The sequence below is a fragment of the Dermacentor andersoni genome, unplaced genomic scaffold, assembly GCF_023375885.2.
Source record: "Dermacentor andersoni unplaced genomic scaffold, qqDerAnde1_hic_scaffold ctg00000042.1, whole genome shotgun sequence".
In the NCBI taxonomy this organism is placed as follows: domain Eukaryota; kingdom Metazoa; phylum Arthropoda; class Arachnida; order Ixodida; family Ixodidae; genus Dermacentor; species Dermacentor andersoni.
In genome coordinates, this window is record NW_027314756.1 from 817,172 (window position 1) to 842,797 (window position 25,626).

At 45.1% G+C, this 25,626-nt stretch overlaps 1 long non-coding RNA gene and 1 pseudogene across 1 annotated transcript in view; both read right to left on the reverse strand.

Annotated features, from left to right (window-relative positions):
* Window positions 1–13,175: 13,175 nt before the first annotated feature.
* The window catches only part of LOC129381294 (uncharacterized), a 50,089-nt gene continuing 37,638 nt past the window's right edge, over window positions 13,176–25,626 (reverse strand). The window contains exons 4-5 of the long non-coding RNA XR_008609494.2: window positions 19,512–19,796; window positions 13,176–13,279 (exon numbers count right to left, since the gene is read on the reverse strand). This is a non-coding gene — a long non-coding RNA (uncharacterized lncRNA). The remainder of the gene's footprint in view (window positions 13,280–19,511; window positions 19,797–25,626) is intronic.
* LOC126516859 (uncharacterized) lies at window positions 22,982–25,034 on the reverse strand (annotated as a pseudogene).

Genomic DNA, 25,626 nt, shown 5'->3' on the forward strand with positions numbered 1-25,626 from the left:
ACTTCCTGTAGACGAAATATGTCAGTGAACAGGGCGCTTATGGTGCCTTAGGTGAAACATCGCCAAGCTGGTTGATTGGAACTCTCCTGTCATTTCTACGCACACACGTTTTGTCAGGCTTACGGACGCCACATTATCCGAACCATGCCACAATATGGATGCAATATGTGCTCTTAATGACAGCTTCTGGTTAGTTTAGAGGAAGAAAATGCTTATTTCATCATTAATTTACATTTAACAACAGCGAGAGCGAAGCCATCGGGACAAAAATGTGTACCATACAGATGTAAATTCTATTGCCTCTACATACTACACAATCGTAAATTTGAATCTCAAAAGAAAAATGAAACGGGATATTTCAGCGTTGAATTCTTATTGCCTCGCGCAGAAAATTGCAGAAGGCGTCAGGAACGTTCCCGTGGCTAAAACCTAGTTTGGTAGCACCAAAGGAAAGGGCCACCGGGAAAGCCAACGGCAAGCGAGGTTTACGTAATGGTTCTTCCAACAATCGCTTTCTTTGAACCTTAAAATGGCGACATGCTAGAATGAAATGTTCTAGAGATTCACTCTCATTGAAGAAGTGACACAATGGTGACATCGGCAGACCAGAGCTGTGAAGGTAAAAATTTAGTGGGGGGACTCGACAACGTACTCTCTTAAGCGACACTTCTGCCTTTCTAGTAGTTCCAAGAAAAAAATTAGGTGCGAATATACAGAGGCGGACAATGAAGGTTTCTAAAAGTTGTTCTCAGTGGCTAATATTCTAAATCGCGAGGCTGTTACAAACGCAAATGATGGTAAAATAGGGATTACCGGGCGACCATGTGATGCTACTGCGAGTTCTTTAGCAAATTTATTTAGTATTGGACATTTGCTTCCCAGCACACACCAAACGAACGAGGCGTAAGTGTTTTGGGACGAACGAAGTGACTGCTTCTAATGCGTTTGATAAAGTACGAGTGGTTAGTGAAGAACAAACAGAGATAAAATTTGTTAGATTACGGCTGCTGATAAAGGTGAAGGTAATCTACGTAAAGCAAAACAATAATTCAGCTTGAAAAATAGGTGTAAAATCAGGTAGCCGGATTCAAAAACACCAATTAAGAGATGGCGATACAATGCTCACGGCTACCTTTTCTTTACAAACAGAAGCGGCAGTTGCTATTACAGTTTTTGTTTCTAGTTGTGCCAGGTGATCTTTTAAAATACAATACCATTTAGGAATTGACGGGGCAAATGTTTAGCATTATTTGCAAAAATGTCCTCGAAATCAATCTTAGCTATCGGAGTTAGAGCTGCTTATTAAGTCTATCGGACAAAAGGCCACGTAATGGGTCCAATATAATTTTCACAAAAAGAAAACAACTTTAAGTCACCGTAAACGTGGCCACTGATATTTAAACACTGAGTACGACTCATTATTGAAAGTGTACTGGGATGTCCTCGGTGGGAATGCGTAGATATTTAGAAAGGTTCGCACTGGTAGGATATGATGGGCCTATGATCATATTCTAATTCTTATTTTCCTTCTCACTATTCTTCTGTGGTACGTGCTGCTCTCCGGATACATTATTACTATGATCGGCTGGTCATCAGAAGGTAATTTGGAATGGACAAAATCGTACGGAAAATAAGATCACTACATTAAGTCTTCTCGGCTTGATTCGCAGGTCGTTGTCCATATTTTCGGTTTATTCGTATGCACTGAGTTTGCTTTCTTCTCTTTTTGGGTAAAAATCGAGAGAGCTTTACTACCGCGAGGCCTTGTCATTATTGCCAAAAGTGACATTTTCTTAAGGTTAAACTACTAATTGGCATATCAAACGTGAGATCCTCGACAATGATAGCAGGCTTGAGCCACCGAAGTGAACGAGGGTTGCAATGTGGGCTTGTTGGTAATGCATCTTCAAGGGAAGTATGGTAGCGCGATTCAAAGACGGGACAAAAGAAGACACAAAGGGACACACACAGCGCTGTGTGTGTCCCTTTGTGTCTTCTTTTCTCCCGTCTTTGAATCGCGCTACCATACTCCCCACCGAAGTGAACCCTGCCTTTCCTAGGAAGCACTTACATTGATGCGTAGAACAGTCCAGACAGGAGGATCTTCACGGTTGTTGTTCTTCTTGTTGCACGGTCCATCGAATGCCCGTCGTTGTCGTCGTCTATATTTTTCCTGCGCGAAGTGGCGCCGCCCCACTAAGGGGGTTTGGCCCAGCTAGAATCGGTTTGCGTTCATGGAATCTAGTGCGAAATAAAATTTAGAAACGCAGGAAGACTTCAATTTTCACGGGAAATGGTTAAGCGCCGCCAGCTTGAAAGCAAGGGGTGAGCAAATATAAATAGGAATAAAAAAACGCTGACGTGATGAGCGACATCGGAGCCAGCTGTGGAAGAAGACGACGACGACGAACGCGCGAGCAGTTGCACGAGCGCGTTCGCGCGGTGACACCAAGGGACGCCGACGCTCAATCCAGGAACAGGCGCCTATGAGCATCGCTCTAAAACGAGGAAAACAAAGCCTTAAATTTATCGAGCGAACCGTCCGGAATAAGCATGAATAGGGTAATATTTACTTAAACAGACACACACACACATTCTAATGTAATCAGCTTGTTAGCATTTCCAAATTTTTCTGCGTCTTAGCTTATCCCTTGTAATTAGTAAGAACCAATATTTTCCGAAACAAGAACCAAAGTTCGGCAAAACCGATTTTACCATGATTGTCGACTGTTTTAAGTCTCGTATTGAATAAATATAGCGACACAACGTATTGCCACCGTCGAAACAACTTATGTATGAGGCGTATACTGAAGCGGGACTCCTCTTTCGCACTTCCCCAAGAATATTCGGCGCGAGCTGGCGGCGGCGCCGCAAAACCTGCGAATGACCTCCGAAATGCATGGCGCGCCGCTTCATGCGAGCGCTAAGAAACGCGTCATGCGGCTGCCGGGCTCCTCCCTTCGGACACGCTGCGCCACCTACTGGCGCGGCCGAGAAGTCCGCGCGTGGCGCGCCGGCGCCTGGGGACGCCGAGATTTGTTCCCTCGCTTGCCGCACAGCCAGTGACACCTACTCAGTGACTTCAAGGGGTGTACGGTAGCGCCATTAAAAGACGGGACAAAAGAAGACACACGCAGCGCTAACTTCCCACAAGACCAGAAAAGAAAGAAAGTGTTCCTAGCTGCCAAGTTAAACACAGGAAAAAACGGCGCTCTTTGGCCAAACCTGGCCCTTGCGCCACTAAACACAACACATCATCAAACACAGGAAAAAGTTTAGAGATTGTAAGGCATCAATTATATATTGTATACCCTTATCGTGTGGAAAGTATTACGTCGGACAGTCGGGCAGATGTATTAATGATAGTCTGCGCGAACACAAAAGCAAAGTCGACAAAGTTGCATCAGATAGGTTTCTCTCCCTTCATTGTAAGCAACATAAGTGCTCCCCTCTCTTCGAATCAACAACCATTACTGGTAGAAATAAATGCGAACTGACTAGACTTATATTAGAAGCCGAGCAGATTGATGCCCTAGGGGATTACTGGATCGGCAAACAGTCATTGGCTCTCTCTGAAAAAGAACTGAAAATTTTGCGCATTGCTTAACATATCACTTATAAAAATGTTTCACTCTGAATGTTTATTTGTTCACGTGGATGTGACTCATCTCGGCTGAGTGTGTATAAGTACGACCTGGTTTTCGATAATAAACATTGTTGGAAGTTGGTACTGTGTGTGTCCCTGTGTGTCTTCTTTTTTCCCGTCTTTTAATCGCGCTACCGGACACTCCTTGAAGATGCGTTACCAACAAGCCCACATTGCAACCCTCGTGGCTACTCAGTGACCCAACTTGGCGAGAGTTTCATTGAAGAACAGAACGTGTCCGGTGAATTCATGGTGCAGCTCGCTGAAGCGTAGTCATGCAAGGAGATTCATTGAAAAGCGACACATACCCAGCGCATTTGTGGCGCAGCCTGCTAATGCGTCGGATTCTTGTCCTCGAAGAAAACTTGTGACGTGGTTTCGGTTCCAATCAGCATCGGATAAACTTAGGGAATTCTTTTTCATCATTGCAGAGCGGCAGATTCCCAGTGGTAGATACCTATTTATCCAAGTTGACGTCAAGAAAGCTCGTTGAGGAGCTGTACGCGCCTACTGGCACATACCCAGCAACCCATGTTGGCATCAAAGGGGTTCATTAAAAACCAGCACAGACGGAGTGGAACATACCCAACTGCCATCGCCCGCCATCGTTCCGCCGTCATCATATTATCACCATCCCGCCACCGTAATCATGCCGTCGTCATTGCATTGTTGCCATGCCTTCGTTGTCATGTCATCTTCGTAAGTGCATCGTCGTAATACTGTCGTTTTATATTCGTGGTCGTTGATCGTCATTTCAGCTTCGTCATCCAATTATCGGCATGCCATCGTCATTACGCAATCGTCATTGTATATCCATCACCATCCCATTCACGCAACCACTGTGTCGTCACGCTTCCTGTCATTATCAACGCGATAGCGTTAAGGGCCGCATGTCGCAGAAAATCCGGCGTCCCGCGTCCAGCGTCGAACACCGCTTCGTCAAAACGAATTTCTAACCAAATTCCGAACCGCTCTTTATCACCAAAGTTGTTCATAACTTGTGTTTCATTCATTACAAAGTTATTTCTCGCAATTTTGAGAACGGCAGCCCACAAACAAATGTAATAAAAAAACACCGACAGCGAATATATTTTATGTTACCTCTTCTCAGAACGAAATATTAAAAGTGCGAAACAATAACACGCGATCGACCCACGCAAGAGACCGCGTTTCTACCAGAAAGCTTGCCTTCGTGCATAGCGTTCGTCGCCTGCGTTGCCCGGTGTTACGTTTCGCCTCCGACGTGTGGTATAGCCGGCGCGGATGCAACGGACGCCGGGGCTTCGTTCACAGCGGCGGACATTTTGGCCAGTTCAGCGCTGCCCCAACGCCTCCTGCCAAGCGCGTCCAGGCATGTTTCAATACCACGTGTATTCGTTCGTGTGTGTGTGTGTGTGTGTGCATGTTGGTGCCCACGCTTGTCAAAGCGCGGCAGCTGGGGAGAGGAACTCCCCAACTGTGAAGCGAGGAGGTCTGACCGGCGCCGGCTCGGCGGATACGTCACTTCTTGTCACAACGTGTCCGTGCGCCGCCGTCACGTGCGCCTCTTGCGAGCCGTTCCTTCTTGCCCTCGACTCCGAGAGTATAAAAGCAGCTGCCCCCGCACGCCAAGAGAGAAGCTTCGATTTATTCAGTCGAGTAACGTGGTCTCCCGTTTCTCCACTTCGGTCGACCTGACCGGCCGCTCTTTTGCGATGCTAAAATAAACAAGTTGTTCTGTTAGCAGTCGACTCATCCTTTGTCAGGACCTTAACATGCTTCCAGCTGTGCCCCAGGCCGCCAGGCCAACGCTACCCTTGGGGCTTGCGACCCATTTGCAACACCGGTAAACGTTACGGTTACATAAGATGCAGTAGCCGGAAGGAGGAAAGGGGAGGAAAGACAAAAGCAGAAGGCAGGGAGGTTAACCAGAATAACGCCTGGTTGGCTACGCTACACCGGGGGATGGGAAAGGGGAAAACAAAGATGACAGCTAGGGAGAGAGAGGAGGGAGGGCAAGAAGGAAACTAGCGGTGAGTTCACTGACACGTGTGGTCTCAGTTGCCGGGAAGCATGAAAAGCAATCAGGGGTCTTTCAATGCTATCGCATTCCACTATTAAAGGCGAAGCTTAAGCGCCCTCCAAATATTTCCTTCTTCATTCCATTGTTATACTGCCGTCGTCATGCCATCTTATTCATTGAATTGTCGTAATTCTGTCGTGTTATTTGCAGTATGGTCATGCCGCGGTTGTCATGTTATTGTCGTTATTGCGTGGTCGTCATACAGTCGCCGTGAGGCATTCGTGGTCATGGCGCCGTGTTCGTTCTAATATCTACGCGCCGTGATTGCTTAGTGGCTATTTATTTCGTTACGCTGCCATGTACGAGTTCGCGGGATCAAATTCTGGAAACGGCGGACGCATTTAGTTGGTAGCTAAACTCACTAAATGCCCTACTACCGTGCTTTGGGTGCACGTTAAGGAACCCGAAGTAGTCAAAATTAATCCGGAATCCTCCACTGCGGCGTATCTCGTAATCAAATCGTGTGTTTGGCACGTAAAACACCAAAATGTTTTTTTTTTCCATCACCGTCATTCCAGCACTGTCATCTACGTTCGTCACGCCATTGTCGTCATACCATCCTTGTCCTGCTGTTATCGTCATACAATTGCCATTCCGTCATCGTCGTACCGTCGTCGTCGTTCAGCCGTCGTCATCCACTCTTCGTTATGCAATTACTGTGGTTGCGTCGTCGTCATCATTCGTTGTCGTCATGCCATCGTGGTCATTCAATTCTCATTATGTTGTCTTCATTCCCGTGTCATCCCATAGTCTTCACGCAGTCGTCGTCATGCGGTATGCGCATACTCGTGATCCGCACCTTTATCAGTATGGATTAATCCCGACGGTTCTTTAAATGACGGCTTGTTAGGCTGCTGGATCCTCGGTACGCAGTTGCTGCTTGCGCGCGGCAGAACGAGCCTGGCTTGCTGTAAAAATGTGTCCAATTAGGTCGTACGCTCCATACCTGCAAATGGCCCTTAAAGGGCTCCTCACCAGGTCTGGCCATTTAGATCTCACAAGCGCAGTGCATACAATGCGCAGTCGCGATCATGTCTGCTGTTACACCCCTGCGAGCTTCGGAAAGCTTAAATTTCAAACCAAACTACGTTTGCCTTTCTGCTCGCGGGCGCCGTGCGCCGTGCCGCGGAGTCGATCAAGGAAGTGCGCCTACGTAGATAGTAGTGCTGCGACGTCACTCATAGTGACACCTGACTTTGAGAATTATTCTCGGCACCATCAGTTAATAGTTGAAACTGTTGCTAGAATTAAAGTTTGGAGAAATAATAAAACATACACATTGAATGGCTGCGTGTTTTTCAAGCGAAGCTTGTATTGCCTCACTCATGTCGGCGTCGGTGTTGTACGAAAAAACCGAAGCCGCTCGAAAGTAAAAATTGCTTGACGGGTTACGAGACCACCGCTCCAACCGATTCAGGCACTGTCGGTTCATCATACGCGACATTTCAAGCGGGGTTTTATAAGCATGAAGAAGTAGGCGGAGAGCAAAGGGCGAACCAATTACAGGCGTCCCCTCCCTCTGGAGAAGGGAAAGGGTGTGATCGCGTGTTCGCTCGCCTCGGCGCCCGCCGTTTCCCGCCAGTCCACGGCCGGCAGTCAGATGGGGAGGCCGCGTTTGGTTCGTTCTGCCGAAGAGCAGGCTCTTGAAGGAAAGGCAGCGGGAGCGAGCCACGCGTCATGCATTCGGCCGAAGAAGAGGCGGCGTTTGATGACAGCCGCCGGGAAATCGCCCAAGAAACGGCGAGTCGTCGACGTGCGGACCTCGCCGTGAGGGAGCGCTAAGCCGAGGCAAAACGACAACGAAGAGCCGCGGATCCCAAGCTTCGCTTGCACCCCTCTTTACAGTAGTGGAAGGGCGGTCAATTTTTGTTTTGCTTTGTACCGTAGCAAGAAAGGTGTACTTCTGTTTCGTCTGTTTGTTCGCACTTCATGCAGGTGCGCGCGCAGAGAGCGAAACCGTATCGTTTCCTACCGTGTTCCAGCGCGCGATCATGCTCTGTGATCCGCTTGCGTCTGCCTCAGTGTTCGTGTAGCACTGGCTTATAGCGATATAGTCATGTGTTCCCGTGCTCAGCGCGCAAAATCTTGCGCTGCGCGAAACGAGAGAAACGCAACAGCTCGCGCGGGAGACCGTCAGCGTAAGTGCGCCATGCAGAAAGAACGCGTAAATAAAAAAAATCGCCGCCCAAGCACTCCGTACAGATGGTTAACCAGAGAAGCTGAAACGTGCGGCCCCGGTGCTTATCACTGGGTTAATCCCGACGGTTCTTTAAACGACGGCTTGTTAGGCTGCTGGATCCTCGGTACACAGTTGCTGCTTGCGCGCGGCAGAACGAGCCTCTTCTTGTGCCCGGGCTGCAGCATTAGCACGGCGTAGACGAGCTCGTTCCCGGTTCTGCTAGCGGCGTTGCTGATCGAAAGCTGCATGCTGCTAAAGAGTACGTATGACGCGTGTCCTACTCGTTTCGGAGCCGGAGAGAAACTGCTGCGCGCGCGCTCAGCCGCGATGGAGAGCAACGACGTCACTACTGGCGCAGCTAATGCAACACCATCTAGGTAGCACAAGGGCTTTTCATTCCGATCCATGAGTTCTCGTTACCTGGCCCGACTGCCATAGAATCTAATGGGGATGCTCCCGAGTAGGCAACTGTGATTTTTGGCCTTGTGCTATCTAGGTGGTGTCGGTTAATTGCGCGCCTCCTTTTTTTTTTTCGTTTTTTTTTCGCGCATGCGAATGGGGTTCCGCCGGAGGAGTTTTCGGCGTACAGGCGACAGACGGACGGATGAATCGGCTAGCCATATGCAGCTTCGCAGTAAAAAAAAAAAAAAAAAAAAATTAATGCGGGGCTTCTGACTTGGGCGTCAAGCGATCCTCCAGTTCCTATATGGGAGAACGCAGGGGTGGAATTTCGCTTGCGGAGGCTAGACGGGGGTAAGTGGAGAGAGTTTGTGTTAGCGGTGACGTCGCCTCCTGAAATCATGGGTTCGCTGCACTCAAATATTTTTATCTCGGTTATTGATGAACCAATTTCAAAATTTCCTACGGTAAAACGCTCCGTAAAGGGCAGGTAACTTCCAGCGCCTAAACAAAATTTGCTATGTGGCCTTGTGAGGGGCGCTCTTTAATGAAAGTATAAGGCATAAAATTAAAATAACAATTTGTAAGAAAAGAACGATGTATTCCAAATAATATTTAAATGAGAATTATAAATTTTGTGATGGTTGTTTAAATACATAATTTATGATTAAAACATTTTGTAGTGTCCGCTATTTCCTTTCTATGTATTAATGTATGCTATGGTATTCGAAATACAGGGACCAACTTCTGCACTCCCGGGTTACCCATATCCAAGCAGACAACTTTCTTTTTCTAACGTATAGTTTTATGCAACTTCATGTGCGCCGCTGGTTGACGAAAGGATTGTGATATTTTTCTTTTCGAACGGGCCAACTAAGTTTTTATCATACAAATTTGCTATTCAGCGTAAAGTTAAACTGACGTATTATTTTATCGAACATACTTTTAAGTCGACTTGGGATAGTGATCGCTCCAGAGAAGCTCAGGAAGACCAGGCAGGAGTTTGAGCACATGGGGGAGATTGGCATCGCTAAGCCGTTGTCGAGCAGCTGGTACTCAGCTCTGCACATGGTCCCCAAGATGTCTGGTGACTGCCGGTGACATTCGCCTTTTCTTCATCACCGACCCTGCCAGCAGCCTCCGATTCCTTAATGACACATGAGCCAAGGTCAACTTTCTGCCTGCCCATTCTGTCGACGCACCTGCGCGCCCATATGCCACCTGTAGGCTGTTACCGGCTCCAACATTCCTGTCTACCGGAATGCTGGTCAACCGGCGACCCCGGCGCTCGTTTCGCTATATGTTGTTCGCAGTGGGAGTCAGTCAAGTCATACTAGGAGTGGACATCACTTCAAACTCTCCCCTTCTGGTGGACATGGCACACAAGAAAGATTCTACTGTAGGCCTTTTCGTCAGCGGCAAGCCCTCGACCTAGTTTCCGTTCGCTTTCACGCTGCCTCGATCCGTCCCTTCGCCGTATGAGTTGGCTGAGAGAGTTCCTGTCTATTACTGGTCCTCCACATTGGACGAAGCGTGTTCAACACGTTGTCGTCTGCCCATGCACCACTTGCCCATGCACCGCCCATGCACCACTTCATCGAAGATTTCAATTGCTCACCTTTCCACCTCATCTTTGGCACCTCCTTAAGACTACCAGCAGAGTTAGTCTTCTGTTCCAACGTGGTCACATCAACACACATACCCAGTTCCTCTTATGTCGATCAGCTAGCGTACCTCATCACGTGCCTACTCGCTCCTCCTACCCGAGCCCAAGAACACAAGCCACCGTTCACACAGCCCTTGTTTCTTCTGCATCGACTGCAGCCGGCGTGCTCTCGAGGCAGTGTATTATTATTATTGTTGTTATTATTATTATTACATGGTGTGGGAAAATATATATGCTTGAAAGAGAGAAAAGGGAAAGCAAGGCGCAGTCTGGCGACTGCCGCCTGAAGAGGCGGAGTTGGTACGCTAACGCTACAGGAAAAGCTGCACGAACAAAGAAAACTGCAACAGCGCTGCCATGTTGTTACACCTTATTTCTGTAGCGCTGAGAATATTCAGGTTTAGTCCTGCACTATTCGATCGTGATCCATACTATCGGGAGTGTGAGCCCTGGACCGCGTTGTTCTGTGTTCAAACACTGCTAGGTGAAACACTGAAAAAAGTGGGGGCAGGTGGGCTGTGATGACGCAAATTCCCCATATATGTATATAAAAATTGCTAAAGCTGTTATCTTTAAATTTTGTAAAATTGTAAAACGGCGAACAATTCAATTCCTTACCTGCTAATGCTTATTCGCGATATAATGAGTATTTTTTTAAAAACATGGTTGTATTCAACACAAATTGTTCATTAGCAAGTTGCCGCTACTTTTCCGTATCGGGCATGTTTCTAGCCTCTTAACGTGGGCCGTTCCCGAAGATAGTGAAGCCTAAAAAATGTGGGCCGATATGTGCTACTGGGACCACTGGTCGCCATTACGTTCTGAATATATTAATGCGTAAGCATTTTAGGGTTACTTCGGAAATGTGTCCGCCTGTCCGTCTGTAACGCGTGACACGATGCGCTCCATAGGTATACATGGGGTCTTATAGGGGCATATATGACGATGCCTGATGACTACGTACGACTACTGAGGTTTATGATTTCGACTATAGAACACCTACATTTATAGCCGGCACGGAAAGAAAGGAGGCCGCTACAATCGGCACAACAAGTAAGGCTACCATGTTTCCGCAAATAAATTGAAGCCTATTTATTTCAAATGTACTCTCAAGGCCAGATGGCGTTACAGAGAGAAGTTCGATAGAAAAAAAAAAACATGTTCAATGTCCATGTAAGCCTTCAGCAGGTTAAAATCTTTCATTTGGTTTTACTTAGGAAAGCATATTGACACTTATACTTATTAGTGACACGAGCATCGAGGGACACTCGTTTCTTGCGCAGCACTTCCTGTTCACCTCCTGAGACGACCGGGATGAAATTCAAATCAGAAAAAAAAAAATTAAAACAATTGTACAGTACAATATTTATGGGTTTCATTATAGATTTGATATCAGGTCATAAGTTTAGTTACAAGTTGAGTTCCCGAAGTGTCTGAAATAATTGCAATTACAAATCGCTGAGATGAACTCAAAATACATAAACAAAATTGAAAAAAAAAAGTTTAGTACGAAATTCATGGGTTTCATTATAGATATGACATCAGAGTTTGAGTTACTGAAGTGTCTGGAATAGTTAGAATTAGAAATCACTGATTACCGCACACCAAAGCACGGAATCGTAGACTTTGGAGACCTGGCACGTGAGCACGACTTTAGCGAAATTCGTGGAAACCCTGAAGTAGAAAGCGGTAGTAATGACGTCACAAAAAGGTGGCATGATTTTAATGGAAAACAGTTGCCTCCGAGTTCGGTTCGTGCGTTGCGTTCGCCAAAAGTTATTCTAAAGAACACCAACCCCAAGGTGCGAGTACCACTGAGACACCCGTGTCAATGATTAGGGTCGCCTACCATTTTTCTATCCTTTTCTCCGCGACTGCATTTCACCCAGTAACAACTTCAAGCTATCGCGCAGCACAAAACGCGCCTGCATGATTGGAATGTTATCGATGGTTCTATCCGTTGTCTGTTGTCCCCGAAGCTAGTGTAATCTGATTGTATGCACGACGCGAATTGTGCAGAACTTTCTGGAAGACACGGGGGCACCAGCGATTACTCTGGAACCTTCGATCGCTCATGTATAAAAGCCGACGTGCTTGACCAGCGGATCAAATTTTCGACTATCGCCGACTGTTCGCCGCTATCGATCGTTGTGCTTTGAGTGTAGTCTGGTCACACGTTCGCCCAATAAATAGTTAAATTTCGCCATTCAGTTTTGCTACGGTGTTCGTTGGATGGATGGATGGAAGGTAGGAGCGTCCCCTTTGAAACGGGGTGATGGCAGTTGCCACCATGCTCAGCTTTTTATTTTTGTTTACCTGTGTTGAGGGTTATTAAAATTCGCCATTTTCTTTAAATACGTCTTCCTACGCTTTCATAAGGTCATAATTACCCTACTAAAAAACTTTGTTTTCAAACAGGTCTCATCAAATAGGATTACGCAATGGGACCCATTTGTACCAGGTCCAGTTTGTTTCCATTTGAACCCATTTAGTTCAGTCCCATTTGAACCCATTTAGTCCAGACCCATTTGATCCCGTCTATTCCTGTTCAGTCCTGCCCTGTTTAATATAGTCCTGTTTGATTCTGTTTATGCCTGTCCTGTCTGCCCCTGTCCAAATTTCTTTATTGCCCCATTCGAACCAGGTTATTTCAGAATGGTTTTATGTCGCTTAATATAATTTACTCTTTAAACCTATTTGGTACACTTGAGTATTTGCAATCAGCATTAAGACAAGTAGGTCTGCATTATGTTTGCTCCAAGTATGCCACTGTCACATATAGGTTTGCCTGGTACATTGCTTGATACAAAGCTGAACAATATTTTCTGCATAAATTGATTAGCACTACCAACACATATGATACATCATGAACGAGTTTTGTATGACCTATGAACACGTTCATCATGTATGACCTATGGGAAAATGCACCCTGAAAATGATTGGTACCTCATTTTCATATTTACTACAAGTATACGAATGTAATTCTTGCAAGTGTACTACCTGTTTGATCACTTGTACTGATCTTACTGCAGTGTTGTGTTGCTGTAATGGTTTGTTCACAAATCTAAAGTAAAGCATAATATTGAGGTGGAAAATGTCAGAAGTAATGACTTGCAATTGTAAATGAAAGGGAAGTATACTTTACGTAGGTTTTTCTGTACACCCACTTCAGCTTTCATTAATCCTGAAGTCCTCTGGTTCAAGCCAAAGCATGTCACACATCTCACAAGCACTGTTTATTGGACCTTCTAATGGTACTTCGATGCACCTAGTCTACTGAGAGAAGACCGTTGGATTGCGTTTCTTGGGCGAGAGCTTGTAGGGCACCTGAAAAAGTAAAGCCAATAATTTCTTTTCACTCATGCAATAGGTTAACGCATAGACAAAATCAGTTTCGCATATGTTCACACCGATAAGAATGGTTCAGCATTCAGATCATAGGAGATAATGAACAAATCTTATTGAAACATATGTGGTTTCATGCAATGCCTTTGATTCAAGGGAACATGCAATACTGTGGTAGAATAAGCTGTCATAATTAGCAGGCCACTGAAAGAAGTGTTATAAAAAAAGATGGACACATTGTTTGACTAACAAGAATTACTAGTATTGAAGCAACAGAAGTAATACATGTATAAAATGTACCCCTGAAAAGCAGCATAGACCGGTTGAGCTAATAAATAACTCAGAAATTACCCTTCTGCCAGCAAAGAAAATACTGTAGTGTAATGGCTTTGGCACTGCACTGCTCAGCCAGAGGGCATGGGATCGAATCCTGGGCACAATGGCTGAATTTTGATGGCGGGGAAATGCAAAACCACCCATGTAAGGTGCATTGGGTACACGTTAAAGAAGACTAAGTGATCAAAATGCCGCAAAACCCCGTTGACTCGAAGTTGTAAAAACTGGGCAAAATTTCGAGATAAGCGAATTCACAAAAGCAGAAGGCCCGCACGAAGACCATATAGAGCCTTTCAAAGTAGGCACCAGCAGCCACAAAATTTCTCACAAAAGCGAAATATAGCAGGTGCGGTATTTTTGGCAGATCACTTTTGTAGGACATTGTACAATTTGGCACCCGACATGTCGGGCATCTACGGGCAACAGCGATTCTTGCACAGATTGTAGAAAACACTGTTGCATGCGGGCGTTGACATATCCAAAGCCTAGCCACACAAAATACTGTCGACTCTCATTACAATGATCCCTGATAATCCAACAAAAACATTTGCTGTATCTGAAGTCTGTAATATGTGAAATGCCTCGCTTCCGAAGCGTTTGTCGCGATGTCTAACAACTTTATTACAAAGAGTGAGTGACGAACTTCCAAAGCAAGAAACAACAAAAAAAGTTGCAGTTTTGCCCGAAAGGCGAAGCATCGATTCCGACAGCAAATTAAGCAAGATAAGCGCGGCAGTAGCAGCGAGCAAATTGGCCTTCGTGCTGTCTCTCGCTTCAATGCAAACTAAATGGCGAAAGCACAGCATATACGAAGTTACCGGCACTGGGCACACTTTGTCCACATCGCAGATCGCTTTGAAGATGATGGCCGTGCGGGCATGCACTTTGTTCAGATCACTTTTAAGGTACGGTGCCCACACGGGCGCGCAATTTGTCCATATCGCAGATCGCTTTCAATATGTAGCGCCCATGCACTTCGTCCACATCACAGATTGCTTTCAAGATATGGTGCCCACGCGGGTGAGCACTTTGTCCACATCGCAGATCGCTTTCAAGATACGGCGGCCGTACCATAAGCAGCAGCCGCCTAGTTGAACCAGCCCTCGCTCTCTCTCGCCTCATGCGCAAAAGAAGACAGCGCGTTTCCACCCCGCCTTCCTTCCTTGCACGCGCGATATTGAGCTGCGATCGTCAGCTGACCCTTGCAAGTCAGTTGATAGCCTGTGTCAAGAGGGCAAAAGTATGTCTTATGCGCCCGATTTTGAAAAAAATTGCCACTAATTTCGTCCACTGTAGCCGATAGTCCATTGTAGCACGGTCTGTTAAACACGAACTTCGTTGCATTAATAAAATAGGTAGAACAAACTAAGGCTTAAATATCGTCTGTCATATCCAAAAGTTTGTTGTATGCGGATCCGTTGTAACAAGCATAGACTGTATAGCGAAAGTGCTTGCATGCCAAAAAAGTAATCAACCGGCATTACTGCCCCAGGGCCGAGATTTTGCAGTCCTGTCTTCCGCTTGATTATGTGCCGCTCTTTCTTCCACCGTTCTTGGCTGGCTTGTCCTGTACTGATAACGCAGGTGGAGCATCATCATAACCACTGACGAAGTGTAATTAGAAACGGCATCAAAGAAGGCATTGTTACAATATTGCTGCCCTAAATTTGTTAATAAGGAAAATACCTATAGCATACCAAACTTTTGGCACAGCATGGCCTAGCACACCGATCCATACAGAGCACAACAAATTTTTTTTTATTTATTTATTTATTTGTTTCCACAAGCAAGGAGGTACATGGTTGTGGCGAAAAAACAAGGGGAAAAAAGCTGCGGAAGAAGCAGCTTGACTGGCCCCAGGTTCCATGTACAATGGCAGCAGCAGGGCAGGTGGGAAATGTTTTAGGGGAAAAAGAGGGGAAAAAAAAGAAAGAAGAGCAAAACACCAAGGGCGAAAATCACAAAGTACAACCGTACACAGTCAAGATCGCAGAAACATTTCATGCAGATTTTTTTGCAGAACAAGTGAGCACATCGATACTGCATCTGGTGAGATCATTGAGTAAATTGGGCAGCCAGTGGCATAACATTTGCTGGCCATAATTAGTTCAAAGTTGAGGAACCCACCAAGTCTCAGGAGCTCGAGTTGTGTAAGGGATTTCTCGTTTTGTGAGATTAACGAGAGAGCTGAGGGCGCCAATATTTTTCTCATATCTTCTGTAGGTTGACAACAAGGGCAGGTTTATTAGGGCAGGCAATTTAAGGGCTCCAAGCGTGCTGAAAAGAGGAGGAGAATGAAAATTACGAGGCTTATTACAAATAACACAAAGAAATTTCTTCTGGATTACAAACAGCTTGTGAATATTTGTGGCTGAAGTTGTCCCCCATATGAGGCAGCAGTAATTTAGGTGACAGAAAAAAAGTGAGTTGTAAATCAGCAATTTCACGGATTGCGGCAGGTATCTAAAGGAATAGACAACACCGAACACCTGTGACAGTTTGCCGGTGAGGAAATCTACATGAGAGCGCCATGTCATATCATGATCAAAGTGCACACCCAGACATTTGATTGATTGGACAACTTCAATAGTACTGGAGTTAAGCAGAATATCTCCAGGTAGCTTGACATTCATATTTCTTGGATGAAAGAGCAAGACTTTGGTTTTTGAGGAGTTGATTGTTAGACCATTTTTGAGGGACCACTGGTGTACTTTGGAGAACACACTGTTAGCACGTAAGACCAAGTCATCCAGGGATTTGGATGAAAAAAGAAGTGTGGTGTCATCGGCATACATAACGTACATTGTGCCAGAATCAATGTTAATAAAGTCATTGACGAAAATATTGAACAACAGAGGGCCCAAGGTGCTTCCTTGTGGGACACCTACATGAACAGGAAGGACACTGGATGATAATCCATTTACATGCACAAATTGCTTCCTGTGACTCAAGTAAGATTCAAGTAAGCTGAGGGCAATGCCAAGGATGCCATAATAAGTTAGTTTACGAACCAGAAGTTTATGATCAATAGAATCGAAGGCTTTAGATAAGTCGACAAAAACGCCTAAGGTTAATAAACGTGCCTCAAAATTTTCAAGGATTAGTTCTTTCTGCTTAAGGAGTGCTAGTTCAGTCGACATGAATCTGCGGAAAGCATGTTGATGTGGGGTTAATAAGTTATGTTTGTCAAGAAAACAGGATAACCTACAAAATATTATCTTCTCTAGTCCTTTGGAAAAAATTGGGAGTATGGAGATGGGTCTGTAGTTCGAAATAAGTGTTTTGTCACCTTTTTTGAAAATGGGAAGCACCTTTGCCACCTGCATTCTTTTTGGGAATTGGCCTTGGGAGAGACAGATATTGTAGATATGAGCAAGAACAGGTGAAATAATATCAAGAATATAGCTGACAGGCCTGATTTGCAGGCCATCAGCATCACAGGCACTACTGTTACTGAGGTTACGGAAAAGCAGTGTTATTTCATGTTTATTTGTAGGGTTCAAAAATATTGATTCCGTGCAGTGAGTATCTATAAATTGACAGGCACTCGGGCTGGCAGTTTGGTGACATGTACTGGTGAAATGATCATTAAAACAACCAGGAAGCGCATCACTACCGATTTTCTCACCGTTAATGACTATGTGCGTCTCAGGTGTATGACACGGTTCTCTGTTTGTTAATGTGTTTAACTTCTGCCAGATTTTACGGCCATCATTCTGGCATGTTAAAAAGTTATTTTCAAAATATGAGGTACGAGCCATACGTAGCTGTTTTGTAAGCCGGTTACGGAAGGACCTAAAGGTTTTCAAATCACCAGGATCTTTGGAATTAAAGCCTATTTTTCTCTTTAATTTTTTAAATAGGTCATTCGTCACCCACGGTTTGCGAATTCGGGAAGCGCGAGGCTTTCGTGAATGGAACGGAAAATGTTTCTGATAACATATGCTAAAGGTGTCAATGAACAGCTCATTGAGAATCATAAACACAACTCCAGTCAACTTTACACAGTTCTTTGCGAAAATGGTCAAGGTTATCGCTGGTGATGGTTTGAAATACAGGAAGACATATATTTTTATTTTTTGATTTACGTTTCCAGCTAAAAAATATTGGCATGTGGTCACTGATGTGATATGAAAGAACACCAGATTTGATATCAGCCTGACCGCAATTCGTGATGAACAAATCAAGGCATGTTTAAGTATCAGAAGCCACTCTAGTAGGAGAACGTATGACATTACGTCAGGCAAAAGAGTGCAACAATAGCTCAAAATCACGCCTCAGGACAGTGTTAACACAAAGATCTATATTAAAGTCACCACCGATGATGATATTGTACTGGAAATCGGAAGTGTATTCGAGAAGCGTTTGAAGGAAGACCAAAAAACAATCAGAATTTCTATTTGGTGGACGATAAAAAACAGAGTAAACCGTACGCGCGTGAAGGATTGACAGCGCTTCATGATCATTAGTGACACACGAGAATTCCTCAACACACTTCACGTTGAGGCAGTTTCGCACTAGCATGCAGAGATCACCACCACGTGAAGCAGTTCTGGATCGAATAATATAATCATAGTTCGGGAGCAGCCAGGGAAACGAGCTCTGGTGGTACCAAGTTTCTGACAGCATAATAAAATCAAACTCCAGATCCAGGCTGCTAAACATGACGTCAAGTTCAGCTGTCTTGTTTCTCGCCGACTGACAGTTTACATGAATACAACGAACTGATCCATTGTGCCCAGGTCCAATGAACGCCTTTAATTCGGAAGGAAAAACATAAGGTTCACATATGGATGCCATTATGATATGAAAGAAAAAAAAATGTGCTGTTACTTGGACCTAAAAGACCAGCATATCAGGGTCTGCCGCGCACTTTATTAGGCAAGCATTCTGACCCTCTTCTTTCCTCACGAGGACTTTGCCATTACGGTACCATGCAAAGCGGAAATTATTGACACGTGCCCATTCCTTCGCCGTCTTCAGAAGCATTCGATCCTGTGTCGTCAGATTTTCCAGCATGAATGCATCAGGCACGATACCTGGAAGGAGTTACTTTTTGGCAAGCCATTTGTCCTTTGTTGACTGGCGAGTAAAGCGAATGATTATGCCCGGGGTCGTGTTTCTTGATTTTAGTCTATGGATGGCGGAGACAGTTTCATCGGTTAGGGGAGCAAGTTCCAGTTTAGAAGCTATGACGTTTAGCTTGTCCATGAGCGATTCGTCTTTGTCTTGCTTGATGCCACAAATTTCGAGGTTAAGCTTTCTACTATGATATTCCACGTCGTTAACCGCGGCGCGGAAGGCCTGCATATCAGTGATTGCGCACGATGCCTCAATTTTAGTCACTTTGGCAGCGAGCGTCTTTATTTCACCATCATGCTTGGCAAGGTTCACAAGGACATCATTGTACTTCTCCGATAGCAGCTTTACTGATGCCTTGATTTCACCAACAGTTTGCTTGAGTGGGAGCAGCTCATCCAAGTATTTTGTTGATTTCCAGGAGCATGGTGGCGATCGAGGCATCCGGCACCTTACAAACGGCGGAGCTGGCCTTACTACTGCGGCACGAAGAGCAGCGCCAGGACTTCCTAAATTCAACATCATTGGACCGAAATTTTTTCTTGGTAACTCCCGAACAATTATGACTGATGTGAAAATGTCCCGAGCATTCGCAGCAAAGCAGACAGTCATCATTTACCTTAATGGCCACATCACATTCGTCACAGAGTTAGACATTCTGACGGGCGTACTGGAGGGTGGTTGGTAAAAATGATGCGGTAACAAGTGAACAATATCGACAGGAAACTAGAACAATAGGCAGCAGCAGTGGCAGACTATCCTTAGGTGGCTAACTAAAACAGGGACGGCAAACACCAACCTGTAACGACAGTAGAAAATCCTCGATTAGACGAGTGTCCGCTCGTCGCCACTGCTGCTGCCAAATGAGGAGGTCATTGCAGAGACGCCCGTATTTGTAGACGACGGTGGCGCCTTCCACTTCCGTTGTCGTGACGTGGCTATCTGCGGTGAGCAGATACCAGCAGCAGGATCGGTAGGTGGGGTGGGCCTTGGTGCGCTCGAAATCCAATTCGCACACGTGCAGTGTGCGGCGAAGTGGAGTTCCGGGCTGCTGATAACTTAAACACGATGCGATGACTGCACACTGTAACGACAGTAGAAAATACTCGATTATACGAGTGTCCGCTCGCTGCCACTGCTGCTGCCAAAAGCAAGCAAATAAGCAAGCTAACAACTCTCCGTGCACATGTGAGCATGCAGGTTGTCGATGTCATGAGTGCCTTCTTGTGCTCATTGCGCTTTGTCAGGAGTCAGAGGTACAATCCGCCCAGATCATCAATGAGATCGCAGCTAGACGTGAACAGTAGATAAGAGTGGCGTAGAATGAATCAGAATTTGCTACAAACTTGCGATCCTGTCGCTTTTTGGCGATATTGAACTTGTGCACAAAGTATGGAAACCTTTAGGTGCCGACTTTTTCCCTACATTTTCGCAGTCAAGATTTTGAGATATCGGGAGCAAAGTGCAAAAGCATTTCGGCATAAGAGGTGAAATATACAGAGTTGACACCGAGCCAGGAAAAAAATTTTACTTAACCGACATTGAGATATCAGAGTTTGAGTTAACAAGTGTTTGACTCTCTCCCTACCATAGGGAAAATAGGTTTTTTTTGTAGGTTACATCACACTTTTTGTTCTCGAGGAACTACTGCACTTAATATTTTAGGTAATGCATCAACAAAAAGCAGAATGAGTGCACTTATGACGCATAAAAGCTTTATTGACGAGATGTATGTAATAAAAGAAGATATAAATTGCCAGAGTCAAGATTGTGGAATAAAATTGAGCAATGTTCGTAAAGACGCTTGTATCTACTAAAAAAAATATATAACAAAAATGTATTGCCGTCTAATGGGTACTAGCCCCCCACAAATCATAAATTTTCATTCAACAGGCATTTCACTAGAAAAAACTCAGTGCCCTTCCACTCTGTGAATGATGATCAGTGAAGCTGTGTATGTGGGCCCCTTAACGGCGAACTGCAGCTCCACCGCAGGTCGGCCCAGTATTGCACTATCCTCAGGATCGGCCGACGTTTGTGGAGTTCTTAGTGCCTTCTTCACTTCCACCGCGGGTCGGCCCAGTATTGTACTATCTTCGTGATTTTGTGTCTACAGACGGGAAAGATCCTGGGGGATCGTTCCCGTGTGTACAGTCCTTCCATGTTTTTTTCTGGTGAAGAAACTGCCGCCTCAGTTTCATATAAAGCCAGCGCCTGCCGCTAGAGGTGTAACAGTGCAATAAGAGGGCATGCGAATGCCGCTACCGCCGTGGTTGTGTGTGGGGCAATGTCGGTATTCTAGCTTTGTAAACTGCCGCGACCACCACTTTACTTCCATATAACTGCTTTCAACATTTCACATTCGTCAGTAACTGCCTGAGTGCGTCTTCTGCCATGAAACGAGTGCCAGGGAAAAAAAAAATTGGCGCTCAAAGCATGCAGCTTGCCGTGGTCTGTAAATAAAAAAAAAAAGAATAAAAATTTCTGGGATTTCACGTGCCAAAACGACATGATTATGAGGCACACTTTAGTGGGGGACTCCAGATTAACTTTGACTACCTGGGGTCCTTTAACGTACACCTAAATCTAAATAAACGGGTGCATTTGCATTTTGTCCCCATCGAAATCCGGCTGCCATGGCTGGGTGGTCTCAGTCCAGATTTCTTTCTCAGCACCGTTTGTCTGAACACTTTGATAGGTTTGGCTTTTTTAATAGTTGTCTGAACTTAAACATTGCGTATTCGCAACAAAGTGCCAGTGGTGCCACTTGTAAACAGAGGCAAACATCTGGACTGTTGCATTCCCACCCGCTCGTAAGCTCTCGGTTGTGCATAGCACCAGGTTGTTCAGCAAAACAGCTGTTCACTTTCTGTAAACTGTGAGCAATATGTTATCAGGAGATAAAAAAAAATGAAGTCATCGTTGTAAGGGCTGCTTCCATAATAATGACTTCATTTAATTCCAAAGAAAAGGAAACTGAGGTGCTCCGTGTGCTTCAGATTTCTCGGCAAAGCGATGCCATTTTTGAACGAGACTTAGGGAGAATAAATGTAAGACAAACCTCACAAATGTCTTTGGTGTGGCTTTTAGTAGGGCAAATGTGAAGTGTTAGGACCTGTACAGTTTAAACTGCATTGTAACTAGGCAATTTCCTTACCAAACAGTCGTTTAGAAGCGTCAGTAAGCTCAGCACGTATTAGCATTACTCCTAGTTTCAATGCAGAAACGACAAAACTGGGTGTTTTGGTTCTTAATGTGCAACTATCTGCAAGAAGTTATACTATTCTAATCACTGGTCCTGATATTTTTGTCAGGGTTGAAAAATGGGGAAGAAAATACAATTTTATAATTTATTCAGAAAAATAAATACAATGTGTTGGTGCTGAAACATCATACAAACACGACCATTGATTTATTATGCAAAATAAGCGACATAAAGAAAACACAAATAGGCATCCGAGCACGAATGCTCCACCATTCACAATGCAAGAAGTTTGTTAAAAGCATGGCGCTGATATAAGAAGCAAAAAGAAGGAACATCAAAACATGGCAGATGTGCACTGAGATGCAGGAAACACCAGTAAACAAATGGCAATAAACACAGAATGCATAATGGATTGTTTCTATACACAAGAAAGCGTAAAGCAAACATATCGTAACACAAGGCAAACAACTCTTATACACAAGTAGCTACAGCACCAATACTGCAGTTTTTTCTTACTCAATTTTTAAAAAACAAAAATTGGCGCTCTTCAATCGTACGCAATGACTAAAGTAGTTGTTTGCTTGGGGGTCGAGCTGCTGATGAGTGGGACCAAGGTATGGGTTTCGCGAGATACGCTAGAAGGCCTTCAAAAATCCTTATGAAGGCGTCGGGCTTCAGCGTCGGTTTTTCACACTCCAGGGACACAACGGCACAATTCATATCAACATTGCAGGCAGTGATGATATCCCAGGCACCGAAGTGTTTCGCGCACAAACGCGTATATTTGCATTTAAAGTTAAGGGGAGAGGCTCTTCAAAACAACTTTCTTTTTTATTGTTTGTACCAGAGACTTGAATATTCAGCCAACTAGAGAGATATTTACGCAGATTTCAAATATGCAATTAGTTTTTGTGTAGCTGCTATAGTACTCGAGTTATATCATACTCAATGACAAATTATAGCGATCTTTACAGGCACTTTTTTATGCACTAAACTTTCACAAAACGTATTGTGCTGTAGCTTATTTAGCTCTTTGTGGATCGCAGAGTGCCAATATCTAGTTAAAAAATATATGTTCACTTATTGGAAGTAGGACAAAAGAAATTATGGCACTTCAACCACTGTCTTTTTCAGTTCGCTGAAACGTAGCTTTGTACTATTGTAATTATTGACGAGAGATATTGCAATTTACAGTAGATATCGGCATTCTACATACCTTATGTATGTATGCCAAATTTCGTTAGTATACACCAATTCTAAATGTACAAAAGCCTTCCCGGAAAACACAAAAATATCCAAAAATACAAAAATGAGAAGAAGAGGTTTGAAAGTTTCAAAACCTTCTATTCTTCAAAATGCAATTGTTTCCACGTGAATCTTGGTGACATTGAAGAGAAGCTTTTACAGAAAGCTGATAAAGTTTCTAGAATGCTCCTGCGCTGTAGTATGGCCCTTCACTGCTCCTATGGCTGGCCTCCTCGGTGCGAGCCCTTTTCACTGTGCTCCGACGGTGTGCCCTTGCTTATGCAGTTCGCTTCGAGTTCATTTTCTTTATGCGCATGCCATTGCAACAGTCGCTGCGCGTGGCCAACTCTTCTGGGGGAAGTACTCCAATCTCTTGTAGGACTTCTTCAAAGCCGGCATGGCCTTTTTATACCAAAGTACGGCAATAGCCGTGGATGTCTCCACAGATGTCCCGGAAGCGAATTTCGTCTTTGGATACAGCAGCCATATTTTACTGCTGGGTGACTCCGCTGCGTTCTGCGTCTTGTCATGAAGGCACCGACCCAGGAGCTTCTCGTCAGTAAAGCGCTTGTAAATAGGCATAACTGCCAAACCCTGAGCTTTTTTCAACAAGGGTGTGTGGCATGGTGTAGGCTCCCCTAGTGCTTCAGTACGCCTATGTTTACACAAGAAATGTGGTTCAGCAGGGCAAATTCGCGGCTGCTGGCACCATCACTGGAGCAACAATGAAAATAGGAGGCCCATATAGCGGCAAACGTGCTACAGATGCTGTCCTTGTTATTTGTGATGGTTATTTGGTAATACGTCTGCAGTTTCTGGGTGGCTGTGGCTGTGATATTTAGCTTTTCACCTCGTGGCAGTGGCATTGTAATTTTTCACAGAGCAGTGCCTAGGCGTTTTGCAACGTAATGGTTGGTGCACTCTTCTTTTTCGATGACGGTGTCGCCATACACCTCTGCCCCACAGACGGCAGTATAGGCTTTCCTGTCGCTATCGTTCAAGAGAGGGAGAAACGGGATGGGAAAGGCAGGAAAGTTAACCAGATGAGATTCTGGTTTGCTAGCCTGCACTGGGGGAAGGGTAAGGGGAAATTAAAGATGGAAAAAACAGCGAAGAGAAAAAGTAAACTAACGGAAAAAAATGTAGGGAAGGTCGTGAATGTCCATGAGAATTACAGTCTCTCCAATAGACCACTCGAACGTAAAAATTTCAAGAGTACCTTCACTGTCTTGTGGTGTGACGACCGTATAGGTCAGCGTTCTAGGACTGTCTGCTCCAAAAACGGCCAGTCATCAAGACGTGCCAGCGCGGTCGCGAGCAACTGCCTGTGTGAGAGCTGTATCGGGGACAATGTCAAAGAATGTGTTCGATAGTTGCCTTGACACCACAGTGGTCACAGGCAGCACCATCCTCCCACCCAATACGGAATGAAAACGACTTCATAAATGCGACACCAAGCCACAATCGGTAAAGTACTGTTGTATCGGGTCAGGATGGTCTAGGTGGAGGCTGAAGTTGCAGAAAGGGGTCCAGTCGATGTAGACGTGTGTGCTGGAAACTAGGTGTGTTCCATAACGATTGCAGGGCATCATATGCAAGCAGTCGAAGTTGCGCTGCTGCATCTGTTCTTGACAGCGAGGTTGGCTCCTGCACGCCATCTTCACGAGCAAATCGAGCTGCTTCATCGGCCTGTTCATTACCCATTATGCCACAGTGCATTGCTCAAGAAATTTCTGAAGCGCAGTAGGGTCTCATATGACAAAGTCCTCTGCCATATGTGCACTGCTGCTTCAGGTTCCATTGCATGGACGAACACGCGGTGTTTTTGTCACATACAGGAAGATGAAAGGCTTCCAATATATCATCATCATCACCCATGTCCTTGTGGATACTGCAAGCAACACAATAATTTGAAAGGACCTCAAAGCCCAGGCAGAGAGAGACCTGTGTCCAGGGACAAAGGCTGTGGCCATTCCATTGTGGCTTTTATGGTCCCTTTTTTCCAAGTGCCATCAAACATGACCGCATATTGCCCGTCCTTCGTGGCCTTTTGTGCCTGTTCAATGTTTTGGCTAACAGCCTCCATTGCAGCACCATGGAGCTTCTTAGAAATACCATAGAATGGTATTGGATGCAGCACTTTTGGCAGGCCGATGTTCGCACAAAATTGCGAAAGCTGGTCATGTCTGGCACCTACAGTACGCGCTGCCAAAACAACCTTCATGTTTAAGGCGAAGCCGTCACGCGAGCACTCACTGTCGTAGCGAATGTTCGCCCCGGGGTCACCGCACTCACTGGCTAAGATGATCCGCTTCAATATACACGTGAATGAAAGCACAGATACAGAGCACTCAGCATTTTTGAGCATAGCTCTAGGTATGACAAAAGTCCTTTGCACTCCTCAGCTGCGTCTCGGACAGCAAGTTTCTGTTCGCAGCAAGTGGGGCAAGCCAAACCTTCCACC